We start from the raw sequence: 12,996 nt of genomic DNA on the forward strand, positions 1-12,996 counted from the left end.
GCTTATATAATTGAATTGTGCGAATCTTCTAGACTTTTCAAACATTATTGGATCAAATTAATCAAATGCTGATAGACAAAGGAGTCATTTTACAGGGGCTGTGATGCTTAAGATATATATATTTTTTTAACCATTTCACAGCCACAAGTAGTGGCTAAGTAGGCAAGGCAAACAAACAAAAATATGTTTTATGACTATTTAATTTAGTGCTGCACCGATTTCCATGTTGTTGTGTTTTTAAAAAAAAAAATTTTTTTTTTAATAAAATAACCAAGTTCAGACATCTGGAGAGAAACAGCTCTCTATATTTTAGTTTTAACTGCCAGCTTTTCAGACTTTGTCTAAAACATGAATAAGGATAGCTGGGCTGAGATTCTGGATTCGTCCACGGGGGCTTCATAAGAATACCCAGAGAGCTCATACAAATTAATGCGGTGAACTTGAGCCATGAGATCACCCCTTTTTTGTACATTTTTTTCATCTCTTTCCAGAGCGGTGTTATAATTTAGAGGAATAACTGAATGTACATTAACAGTTTTGTTTTGTCTCAAATCTTTGGTCTGAACTGGGTTTAACATTCACAACAAATAAAAGTCACAACTCCCCTTTGTCACAGTTACCCGAGTAAACTCCCGATACTTTTAGGTGCTGCACCAAATTAGTAGTATAAGAAATTGCAGAGATTACAGGCAGAGTTACTGCTTTCATTTTCGTTTTTTTTGACTAAATTTCCATGCTGCACATAATGCAGATGCCAGAGTGCACTTTAGCATCATGCCACTCATTGTGCTCTCTGTTCATGACACCTGTGCGACATTTGCTGTAAAACCAAGGATTGGGCGAAACATAGCTCGGGACATCTGCTATACCGCTATAAATTATGTCCGAGGCTCTTAAAATAAGACAAAGTATAAATAAACCAGTGTTTTACTTCTAATACATGCTGAAATTATAATAAATTTAAAAAAAAAAAAGCCTCTAAAGTGAATGGTAAACTCAAAAAGCTATTTTTCTGATGTTTTTTTTTTTTTTTAAATAAAATGATAATGCGTACGAGAAATACTCGTGCATATTTTTGCTTTTGTAGCATTTACGCACTCATGTAATTCCTTTATAATCTTTTCAGTTCTGTCAGTCTACCTGTTCCTTTGTACCTGCAGTGGCAGATTTGTTTTAGTATGTATTTGTTATATGCTAAAAAGGTATTGTATTTTTCCTTTGCATTTGATTATGCACACTGGAAACATGCCCAGCCTCATTAGCTGGTTGAGATAAATCTTCCCAACCACGCTTTGGTATTAATGTGATTCTCAAATTGCTTTATCTCACATCAAAGCTGAGGAATTGGCCTGATGATAAAGGCTTTCTCAGAAGAAACTCTTTTATTGACTTTTAAAAAGATATGTGTCTCTCTGGAAAATTAAACATCATTATTAAACATGAATTAGCCTATTGTTCAAGCCAACAACAGAGATGAGGTTAAGGTTTGGAAGTTTTTGTCCACTGAACTGAATATGACAAATATTGGAATCGGCCCAAAAGGCTTTTAGGAAAATATGCATTATTTCACCATAAACATCTCAAATGTGTTGTAATGAATACAAATGAGAGCAAAACTCTTCACAGTGGTTCTTGATACAGAACTAAAATAAGTATAAACATCATAAGCATTTGGTTGGTACATGTGCTCGTGCTCTACAGCTACAAAACACCCATAGTTTTACATCCGATTAAACGTCCACATCAGAACAGCTGCTGAACAGGTACCGCCAAACTATATACGAGTATTTTTCTCACAAAGTAGCTTCAGTTTATCTGTGGCGAGGTTACAGTTGGTTAATCATGTCAATCACTGAGGAAAAAGGAGAGATTTGACTCCTGATCAATTAGCTAGAACAAAGGAAAGCAGATTTTTTGGGGGGATAATAAATAATTAGAGACTGAGCTCTCCTGCGTTCTCTCAGTTGATAGTTTACAACGTTTTTCCATTTGCAAACTTGAACTTTGAATGTGGAGCTGAGAGAAAGTTTTCTGAACTGAAAGCCGTCTTTCACACGATGGCTGTCTAGACTATATGGTAATTGGATTCAGTCCTTAATCTGGTTGCGTGTCGCTATTATTTACAGATTAGTTTGTTCACTTTTGACAAGAGTCATAAGAGTGTTGTTGTGCTTTTCTGCTGCTCCCAGCCAAGAAATCCGACACAAAACCCAGTGTTAAACAGCACTAAAGCTTTTTACACTTAATATCAGATTACTTCTTCTGCTGTAAAGGATTATATAACAGTGTTTACCTTTGAGTGACATTAGTATTATGCAATAACCTCAATAAAAGCATTGAACCCAGATTTTATCAATCTGATTAAAACATTTCTTTTGGCAGTAACACAAGTCTAGTCTCAGTGTCATGCAGCTTTAAAATTCAACGTTTCTATAACACAGGATCAATATTTATCCTCTTCTGCGTTTTAAATTTCAAAAATCAAATCATATTTTTCTCATGCTTTACTTGAATCTATAATCTGACCGAAGAAGAAATTCCCCGACTGTCCCCCTTTAAGACACGATGAGCAGTCCACTTCTGTACCCGGCTTCAAATGACCCGACACAAAACACTCCACTGATTTGTTCTTCCACCTCCTGCGCTGAATTAGGCAAAACAGTAGCACAACAGCACACTGATATTTAGACCTTTAGCTATTAGCAACACACAACACCCACAGCTGAATTAGCTCTTCCAGCCTCCTGCATTTCTAAACGTTTTCACAGCATGGAGTAAAGGCACATTTCTATCAGAACTTATGCAAGCACAGCTACAGACTGCCTTCATTTGCAGTCTTATCACACCATCTAACTTGTCTCCCACAAATCATGCCCCCCCCCCCCACACACACACACACACACACATTGAAGGCCTCATGTCCTCTGCACTGCACAGCTGGCAGGTGTGGAGTGAAGCGTTTGCAAAGAACTGACGCGGCCATTTGACTTGTGGCACAGGTGTATCTAATAACAGTAATGGCTGCATCGCATTGCAATAACTACTGTAACAGAGGCTCTGTTAATCCACCTGTGATTTACTTGCTGCGACAGTTCTGATGTCTGTTGTAAAAAAAAAAAAAAAAAGCTTTATGAATCTGATTCATTTGGGAAAAGTTATCTGAGCCTGGCAACGCTTTCAAAATTCAGGTTAGTAGATTTATTCAGAAAGCAAAATGACAAGTGAATTACACGACTGACAGTTTTGTGACAAGAGAATCAAAGAAAGACAGATGATTGTCATGTCAGTCAAATCCAAAATATGAAGAAGCCCATCTTGCTCTCAGGGTTTCTATCAGTGTAGCGGGGTCATCTTGTTTTGTGGGCCTTAGATTAGATTAGACTTTATTAATCCCACAGTCGGGGAAATGTAGTCGTCACGGCAGCACGTACACGGTGTGAACAAATGTACAAATACGTATGAAATAAACAGAATAAGTTAGATAAAAATGTTTAAAAAAAAAAAAAAATCATTATTTCAGAAAAGAATAAAAGCAATAAAAGAATAAATACACACACAGAGACTACATACACAAAAACAAATAAAATAAAGATAAATAAATACAGCTTGGACGATGAATGGAAAGTGACAGGTGCTGTGGAATGAAATGACCAGAGCAACATTATTTTATTTGTGGTGTTGAAAAGTCTGACGGCTGTCGGAAACAAACGAGCTGCGTCGGCGCCGCTTCCTGCACTGAGGGCGCAGCAGTCTCGTGGAGGAGGGTGAGAGGTGTTAAAAGTATTAAATTAAGTTTTTGTTTGCTTAACAGAAACTTACAAGACGCACGTAAATAGCAGCATATAGTTCACGTTCTTGATAATGCTGTTCAATAACATTGCAACTGGGTTCCGTTGATTGTAATTTCTCCCGTTATCGTTTTACCGTCGGTCACCGAGCTCACGAGCCGTAGAAGTTTTGCTTCCATTTTGTTGTTGTTGTTGTTGTTGTTGTAGCACTGCAGGTTGCCACCGGGGAAGCGAACCTTATATGCGTAGCTCTCGTAAGGCGTCTTACGAAATTGTGTCGAGTCAGTGTTTGTGCAAAACTGCAGTAAATCCGCTGAGCGCCGAGTGACTGACTAAAACAACTCTGCTTAGAAACTTTTGGATGAACATTTTAAAATGTTCCGGTTTTGGTTTTTCGCCTCAGTGAGGTTTGTAAAATAATTGATGACATCACTTGGTTTATAAGAAAAAAAAGAAGAAAAAAAAAAACTCACTTTGTTAAAAGTATAACTGTTTCCTTTATTTTGTGTCCGTGGGAACACAAAGGGACGAAAATGGGAAAAAGTTTGTTGCTAAAGAAATGTAAATGACGAGTTATCGCTGTAAAGGTCACAATTACTTAGAATCACGGTAGCATGAAGATGAATCAATTTCCCTCGGTAAACTTGATATAACCCATTACATTTAGTGCAGGCAGCAGGAATTTATAACATTGGATGAGCTGCCAAGAGCAGCCTAAGTATGTCTAACAGTAACAGGTGTGTGAGTGGGTATGTTCAGCTGAAAACAGCTTGTATTGGTTTCCTACTGCGGCAGATGGAGAGAAGCTTTCTCGAAGCGAGCGGGGTCATATGCAAGCATGATTATCCAGATGACAGCGAGGACGCGGAGAACTGGAGGAACCTTTTTTTAAGCCCATTTTATATATAAACGACAGTATTTATTGGCTGGTTTGAACATAAAAATGTGGTCACGAATACAATGAGTCATCAAGGAGGAGCTTTAAGTGTGGCTGGCCAGATTTAGATCATTACTTTAAGTTATGGCATAATGTTCTGGTAGTAATTGCAGTATAATGGGCCATCAATGTAAATGTGGATGTTGGTAATTGTTGCTGTCTGGCAGAAAATGCTCAACAAGAGAGGAAGCTTACTTTATATTGCTGGTACTCAAAATGTTTTTGTAGTTTTCTATTTCCGTATTTGTTGACACCGTCTAACTTTAAGTTTTCATTCAAATCAATTCTTCTCATTCATCCCTCTTATTGTGCGAACAGGATTAGGAGTTGAGGTAAAATGAATTTAATAGGCTCGGAAATCGGTGTCGGCTGCTTCAATGTCGATATTTCGAGGTACTACGTTTGATTGTATGTTTGGAATGCTGCAGGACAGGTTGCTCTGCTTAGCCCACTCTAATCAGCCGAAAACCCGAACGGTGCATGTCTCAATTAAAGAGCCAAACTGTCCATTTATATGAGAACACAAGCAGTGTGAGAACTAATTCAACACTGCAAGTAATGTTCTGCTTGAGTGAAAGGGCGCCACAGGCCTTGCATCACTATCTCATTGGTATGCACAAAATAAGATACGGTCCTGCCAGTATCCTCTTCTTCACCTTAACATTAATTGTTAGCTACGGTAATGACTTTAACCTTCGCTAGTGAATTGTTTAAGTATATTGTGTGTACTTTGCCTGTGCTGCACCAGGCACGGCCTGTTCTTGGCATACTGAAGAATACAAATACATTTTCCTGCAGAATGAGTGCCATCATTCTGAACTTTTTATTACCATTTTCAAAGTTGCGAGGGAAAGCCTGGGTATTCAGCATCAATACATCTTCGGTGCTGACTGACATGCATCAGTGGTTTACCGTATCAGCAGTCAAGAGTGATAGAAACTGCGTTTGTGGCAAATAAACTATTGTTAGGGAACGGCCATATGGGGGATAATGGGCAGAGTTAGTAATTATTACTGAAAGCTGTAAATAGATCTGTCACAATTATTACATGATTGCCTGATGATAATTATTTGAGCGGGCTGCAATTATTTTGCATAATCATTAGAATCCTTTCCATTCATCTGGATGAAAACAGCTGGATGAAAGAAACAGAGATGTCAGATTTCTATCACTATCTCCTTGTTTTCCACCGTTTGAGGTTTGACTGGTGCTCTTTTAATGATGCGAGTTGTTGTGCAATGTCATGTTTTGCTGTGATTTAATGGCATACATGGAGAAGAAGTGCCACCCAAGGTTTATCTTGAGGTGCTTAACCATTAATATTCAACCAAACCACATTCAACGAGCCTCTATTGACATTAACATCACGTATTTAGTTGCAAAGCAATTCACCAAGGCACTATTGTGGGCATACTTCAGTTTGCAAGTAAAATTAACAGAAAAATAAAATAGACGGTTAATGACAATTACTTGTGTGACGACTAATCCTCAAAGAAGATTTCATGAATTGTGACAGCACTAACTGTAAGTTGGCGTTGAATGTTTCAGATTCTTTGACAGTTTAAAACCAATTTTAGGTTGTAGGTAGATTGTAGTCACCTGTAGTTTATCTTACAGAATCAGTTGTAGTCAGTAACCATAACAGAGTTGTGCTGTGCTGCCCCCTTTAAAAAAACAAAACAAAAAAAACAACTAATGTTTCTGCTGATGAATGAGAAGGACAATCATTTACAGACAATGTGAGAAATGGCTCATCCTCACAGAATACAGCATTCATATGTGGATCTGGATAAAGCTAAGTACAATATAGACATAAAAACAGTGGCGTATACCCAGCGTGGTTCTAATGGTTTCATATTATTTGTTGTTTTTCTGTGAAATATCTTCAAATTGTAACAAATGAAATGCGTCGAAATAAAGAACATCTTCAGTTGGCAAAAGCAATGATAACCGCTCACAGTTTGAAAGCATTTTGAAAATTGTATCAGTGCACAAATTTAGATTGTATACTGAACACCGATAAGACAGCCTGGCTGGTGCATTTAAATGAGTAGAAAGAAGTTGCTGTACTGCTGATTAGATATTAACTGAGCTGGTCTGCTTCCTAATGACAGAATGGAAACATTTTGCCATTGTGTCCTTGAGCACAAGACTGTACACGGTTCCACACCAGTGTGTGTGCTGCATGTTCTTTGGGTAATGCAAGCCAAATGGCAATCTATTCTGAAAACACACAAGATAAGCATCTATTATATTATCTTTTGTTTTGAAATGCTAATTGGTAAACATTATGCATTTGTATGCCTGTGTGTGAGAGAAATGGAGATGGCATGCATAACATCAGGAAGTTATTTGGTTTGTTGAACAGGTGTCTGGTTTGAATAAAAATCTAATGCTCATTTGCAAACATAATTCAATGTGAGAGGCAGGAAGGATTTTATAGAAGTTATATAACACTTGAGTGAATAAGCCAACCTGGATCAGCTGGATTTTCTATGACAAATCGCTTATTCACTAAATCATCACATAAACAGCTTTGCCTGATACTCTTTATGACCATTCAATGAGAAAATATTAACTTGCCACCAATGTTTTTTTTTTGTTGTTGTTGTTTTTTACCCTTGGCTGCATTATCAATCCTCTTAGCAGGATGTGAGATTGAGCTTTCTGTCACGGCGGATTCGTAGGTGCAGCAACACGGTGACGGCACAGCGCGTCTCCGCTATGAGCATGATAACAATCATCAGCTGTATCACAGCTCATTCAGGCCCTGCACCAATGTCAGAAGCAGCCTTTGCAAGATTTCGGCGATTAGCATGGGTCGGCCTCATCGCTAATGACATTTCGGAGCGTACTCCAATGACAATGCTCGATGCTGCTCGCATTAGCATTCCAGCCACACTGGGCTGGGTCAGAGGCGGCAGGCAGACAGGCAAGCAAGCAAGCAAGCAGGATATCTGACAGCATGCCAAAAGCAGCACAGCTGTCCACTTTCCCGAAGACCACAAATGCCCCCCTCAGTCAGCCTCGGCGTTGTGGTGCAGTCCTACCCTCTGATACACGGGCTGCCGCTGACTCACCTGCTGCATACAGTGGCCACAAACACACTGTGGTGAAATGGCGACTGCGCTGGCGGGCACCTTCTACCAAAATGATTTCGTCCACAGACACAGAAAGAGAATATATGAGGGGAGAAAAGAAGACACGTAAGCAAAACGTACGGTAGAGAGAGTGGACAGCGGGAGAAAAGCAGTCTTATGTAGCTCCTAAAAGGATGTGTTCTGGCGGCAACTGCTCTCTGAGAAATAAAAAAAATTAAAAAAAATGGAGCGTTTACTTTGATGTAATAATACAATGGGAGTGATGATAGGAAAATAGTCCAGGAATGACACATTTAAAGAATGCCAGACAGACGTTTTCTTTTTAATCTCCCAGTCATATCATGTCATAAAGCTCCCTTTAAAATACTGTTTCTCTATAGTTTTCAGGACATACTGCCAAAATAATAATTGCTAAACAGGTACAGTAACAGATGCTGACAGGTAGGTTGACAGATGGCTACACCGAGCTCAGTGAAATAAATAAATAAGTAACACTGCATCATGTCAGAGATGAGATGCTTCTGTTTCTAGCATCATCACTGTAAGCAAAACCATTAGCATTTATTTTCAGCATCAAGATGGAAATCCATGCTGGCTACAAGCCCGTCAGAGTGGCCTTTAACCCCACACAGGTAGCAGTGATTCTGCCTCTGATGTTGAGTCAGAAAGATGATCTTTGTAGAAAAACAGATACTGTAAAACGGTCTGCGTGTTTTAAAAATGAAAACTACAAAACTGTCCTTTAAAGTTGACCTTGAATGTGTGTGTGTGTGTGTGTGGGTGGGGTTGTGGGTGGATGGTTGACGGGGGGCTGATACTCAAAATGGTAATCACATGTCTCATTGCATGTATAATGAATCATGGAGAGTGAAATGGGTAATCTAAACAGCAGGCACATTTAAATTTTTGCAGGGTATGTGACGAAAAAAGAAACTGGATTGCCTGTTTACATTGGTACATGTTAGGATTAAGGTTTTACTTTTTCATTAAATTGACTCTGGCAGAGATAGCTTATCAACTGACATACATTTTAGGTAAAAAAATTTTTTTAAAAAGCTGGTGTTGGGCTGCTGATCTGATCCATATTAAATGCTCTGCAGATCACAAGATAACTAAATCGAACCAGATTATAAGGCTGAAAGAACTTAGTTTGTTTTCAATATCGATTCATATGGGCATTCTTCTTTGGGTCAATCAAAGTATTTTCGAATTGTTTTTCTTCACACTCAAAAACCAAGACTCCAAAAACACAAAGATATTCAGTTTACTTTCAGATATGACCAAAAAAAAAAAGTGCAATCCTTAAATCTGAGAGGTTAAAACCAGCGAATGTTTGGCCTTCATGCTTAAATATAAAGGATTAAATGATTATCAAAACATGAAAACACAATGTGAAATGAAAAAATAATGCAAAGAACATCAAGTGAAATATGAATGACCTCAGATACACACACGTGCACATATGAAAATCTAGAAGGGCACTCGGAAAGCGCGGACCTCTGCCAAGGCCAATAGACATCTTTGATATCCAAATATGCGGCCACAACCACCATATTGTATGCGTCTAGATCGATTTCCAAAACTGTAACAGCGATGTCAAAATACACTTGTGCCCGGTTCGGGCCTTACATCTCACCTGCCGGCCGGCAGGAGCCACGTTGGGTCGGCCCGCACCGGCTACCGGAGCCTGATGAGCTACCACGGCCAATGGCCTGTTTTTCCATGGTGCAGAGCCACGATTCAAAATTCAGTAAGCCTCGCCTCCACGTAATGTGAAAAACACTACGTTTTATGACAAATATGAATAAAGGACGCAGAGGATAAACTCAACCTCTGACACGGTGAGCGGGAGAGTGAAGGAGAGAGCAGAAAGAGAGAGGGAGAGTTGCTAACCGCTGTGCCGGCGGGCTTGTTTTCGAGACACTTTACCACAAAAGGTTGCTTGAGTAGAGCAGGCTTGCGTTCCAGTTAAACAATCAGCCGCTGCACACGGAGATTCAGCGACGGTGAGGTCACGTTTATGAGCGAGCACAAACCGGCGGACGGCAGCAGAGCGCCGCCTAATGGCAGAAGGAAGTGACGCAGCGTGTTTACTGCCACGTAAGATGTGAAACGCGGGATCCAGCATGTGTTGAGTTGAGTTGAGCAAAGGCTCTGTAACGCAATATTAATAAAAAAAAATTTTTTTTAAAAAGACCAAAATAATTGGTGGATGTACTCCATAATTTGGATCCTCTCCCAAATTTGATGGATTCTCCCTTGGCCGATGCGACAACTCATCACAAAATATCATAAAATCGGGCTGTTAAGTTTATCTGTAACCTTACCGACTAAAAAAATAAATAAAAAACAAACAAACTGAAAACATACCCTTTCGTGGCAGAGGCTATAATGATATATCAAGACACCAATTGCAACTGCAAATGCATGACTTTTGGCGAATGTTTGCAAAAGAGACATGCTTTCTTGAAAGAGTTGACAAGATTGCTTCTGGTTCCGGCACGAATGGTAGGTATCAATCTTTTCATGTAACTTTTAACCAAAAAAAGTAAACATGTTTATTTCTCCAAATTTCAACATTTTTTTCTTTGAAATAAGTTAACACTGATCCGCAACACATGCTTTTGCCTGCATTTGATCGGAGGAGCAGCTGAAGGCATTCAAATCTGTTGTCCCCGTGAGCCCTGAACTCCAGAGCAGTGCTTTAAAAGAGCGCCTGCCAGACAAAGCCAACAAGTGTAATATCTCCTTAATCTCCAGCAAGACTTTGTTTGGGAATCGACAAGCTGACCCACTGGCTCGACAACTTGCACAAACTACAGAGTAAACAGTTCCCACAGAAGGAATAACTTACCACAGCTTTTCACATTGGATTTCGCCCACCAACGCTGACACCGTCTTGGGTAATTGGCTACTGGATGCCCTGTTGGCCCTTCAGTCTTGATGTCTTGCTCCACAACAAATTAAGCAACACAAATCCATGAAGAGGAGGATGAGTGGTACTCTACAGCAAAACCACAGCCGGGTGAAAATAAAAGCCATAATAAAGCATTTCATAATAACACAGATTTACAGGGTAGCGTCAAGAATTCAGAATTACAAACTTGCTTTTCCTATTTATAATCTTTTTGGCACAGATGGGTTACCGTCTCAATGATTAAGAAACGAGACCACAATAAAAAAAAATTTAAAAAAAATTCAAGTTTCACATACGTGGATTGACAAGTTTAGACTTTTAAATGCATTTTTTTTTTTCCTGTATAAAATTCCTCCACTTGGTTAAGAACTTTCTCTGGTCGTATTGTAGGCGGAAGACGCGTCACAAAGCAGCTAATAACTGTTATTTGACGAGATAATCAAATGACGGCTCATTATGCACCTATTCTTCGTCGATGCGTCCCATTGTTTTCGGGACACCCACAGCTGCGCAGCCTTCGAGAACCGTAACTGGTATGAAAGTAAACACGACTTGATGGGAGAAACTCGTGCGCTGTGACGGACAGATTCATGAAAATTTCACTCAACGTGTTTTTGAGAGATCGATTGTCCCGCTAACGATCACAGTATTTTAAAATGTTTGATATGTAGATTACATGTTTCAACATTTTCTTGGCACAGAACATGGAGCTCATTTTTTTGAGCTCCTCTTTCTGTTGGGAACAGATACCACAGTGTTTATATACGTCTACGCTTCTACAGAAAAAAAGCCCAAACATCTCGAGGGAATACGCCCTACAGCCATGAGATTGCTGCGTGGAACTAAAACACCTGTGATTACTTTGTATTAACTACTGAATACTGATTAACATATGAACAATAATTTGAATATTCAAAATAATGTCTATTTTTTTTCCCCCTAACTGCTGATTTTGATCATTAACTGTAAAATACTTCCAAACAATTGATTCATTACTTGAGGGACAGGAGCTACCTATTTGATGTGCAATGTTTTCTTTGTTTGGTAAATGCTCATTAAAACCTGGCCTCAGGGTATATACACAGCTACGTGGTCCACAAAAATGGTTCATCACATGCTGTGTGCAGAGATACCTCTGAACGGCGACGCTACGGGACAAAATTTTGAAAAAAAAAAAAAAAAAAAACAAACATTTCCATTACAGAACCCCAAGCGAGGTCTTTGATGCAAGAATCTACAACCAATTACAGTTGAGATCAATTCAAATGCATGAACAAAAACACAGTATTGATTAGACGCAATGGTAAAATTATGAAAACTTTAAAAAGATACTTTTTCATTTGGAACGACGTGAAAAAAGTTCAGTCTGTGGCTTCGTGCAGGTCATTCCAAAATTAACTTGAAGAGGGAAAATAACCCCGAGACAATTGCACTTGTATTTTTTACTGTGAAAAGGCTCTGATAGGCGTATGCGCAGGATTCCAATGATGGGTTAAAACCGGTGTAATATAAAAAAAATGTCTACGTATTGTTATAAACTGCTTTATCATTCAACACGATTCAATGTAGACGCCAAGAAAAAAAAAATTAAAAAAAATCACATTATATTGAAAATTTCAATCATCTTCATCTGAAGGACACGGTTATAATTTAATGCTTTGGGAGATGTCAGTCTTTTGTTCAAATCCCCTTTTTAATTTATTTCTCATGCATTTAGCTGCAAAGCGTTGGATGAAGAATCGCACCAGTGTCACGAGCGAACCTGTTTTAATGAGGTATTCTCAAAACTCCGCAGGGATTCACAAGTGACTCGTTATTACTGCAAAGAAATGAAACTGTCGTAAGAGTGTTCAGTCAAAGAATCTGACTTTCAAACAATTCAAAAGTCCGATAAGGATTAGTGAAACTGGAACTGCTTAAATACAAGCTGTGCTCAACTTTATGGATTCGTTTTGCTTCAAGGATTGAAGCCTGCACCAAACTCAGCACGGCAAAGATTGGACGGTAATAATAACCCCTTATTAAACTTTACATTTACCACTCTCTGCTTGCTTGTTTTTCCAATTCTGTTAAAGTGCAATGTTTTTCCTGGCTGGATTATGTTCGGAGGGAACGTTTTTGTTTTTGTTTTTTTAATGAATAAAGCTCCACATTCACAAACTCCACTCGAGTTGCCATGGCGGTTGTTAGGGTGGATGTTGTTCGTACCGAATGTGTAACTCTTCAATCAGAGACTGAGGTTCGCATCCAGAC

General features: G+C 39.0%; 1 protein-coding gene across 1 annotated transcript in view; it reads left to right on the plus strand.

Moving 5' to 3' along the window:
* The window catches only part of LOC138616434 (sodium- and chloride-dependent GABA transporter 2-like), a 318,896-nt gene that overhangs the window by 264,059 nt on the left and 41,841 nt on the right, over positions 1–12,996 (plus strand). The window lies entirely within an intron of this gene.

Source organism: Brachyistius frenatus, unplaced genomic scaffold (assembly GCF_029030835.1).
Source record: "Brachyistius frenatus isolate BFR_SWC_R1_liver_20210118 unplaced genomic scaffold, ASM2903083v1 Contig_10, whole genome shotgun sequence".
NCBI classification, from domain to species: Eukaryota; Metazoa; Chordata; class Actinopteri; family Embiotocidae; genus Brachyistius; species Brachyistius frenatus.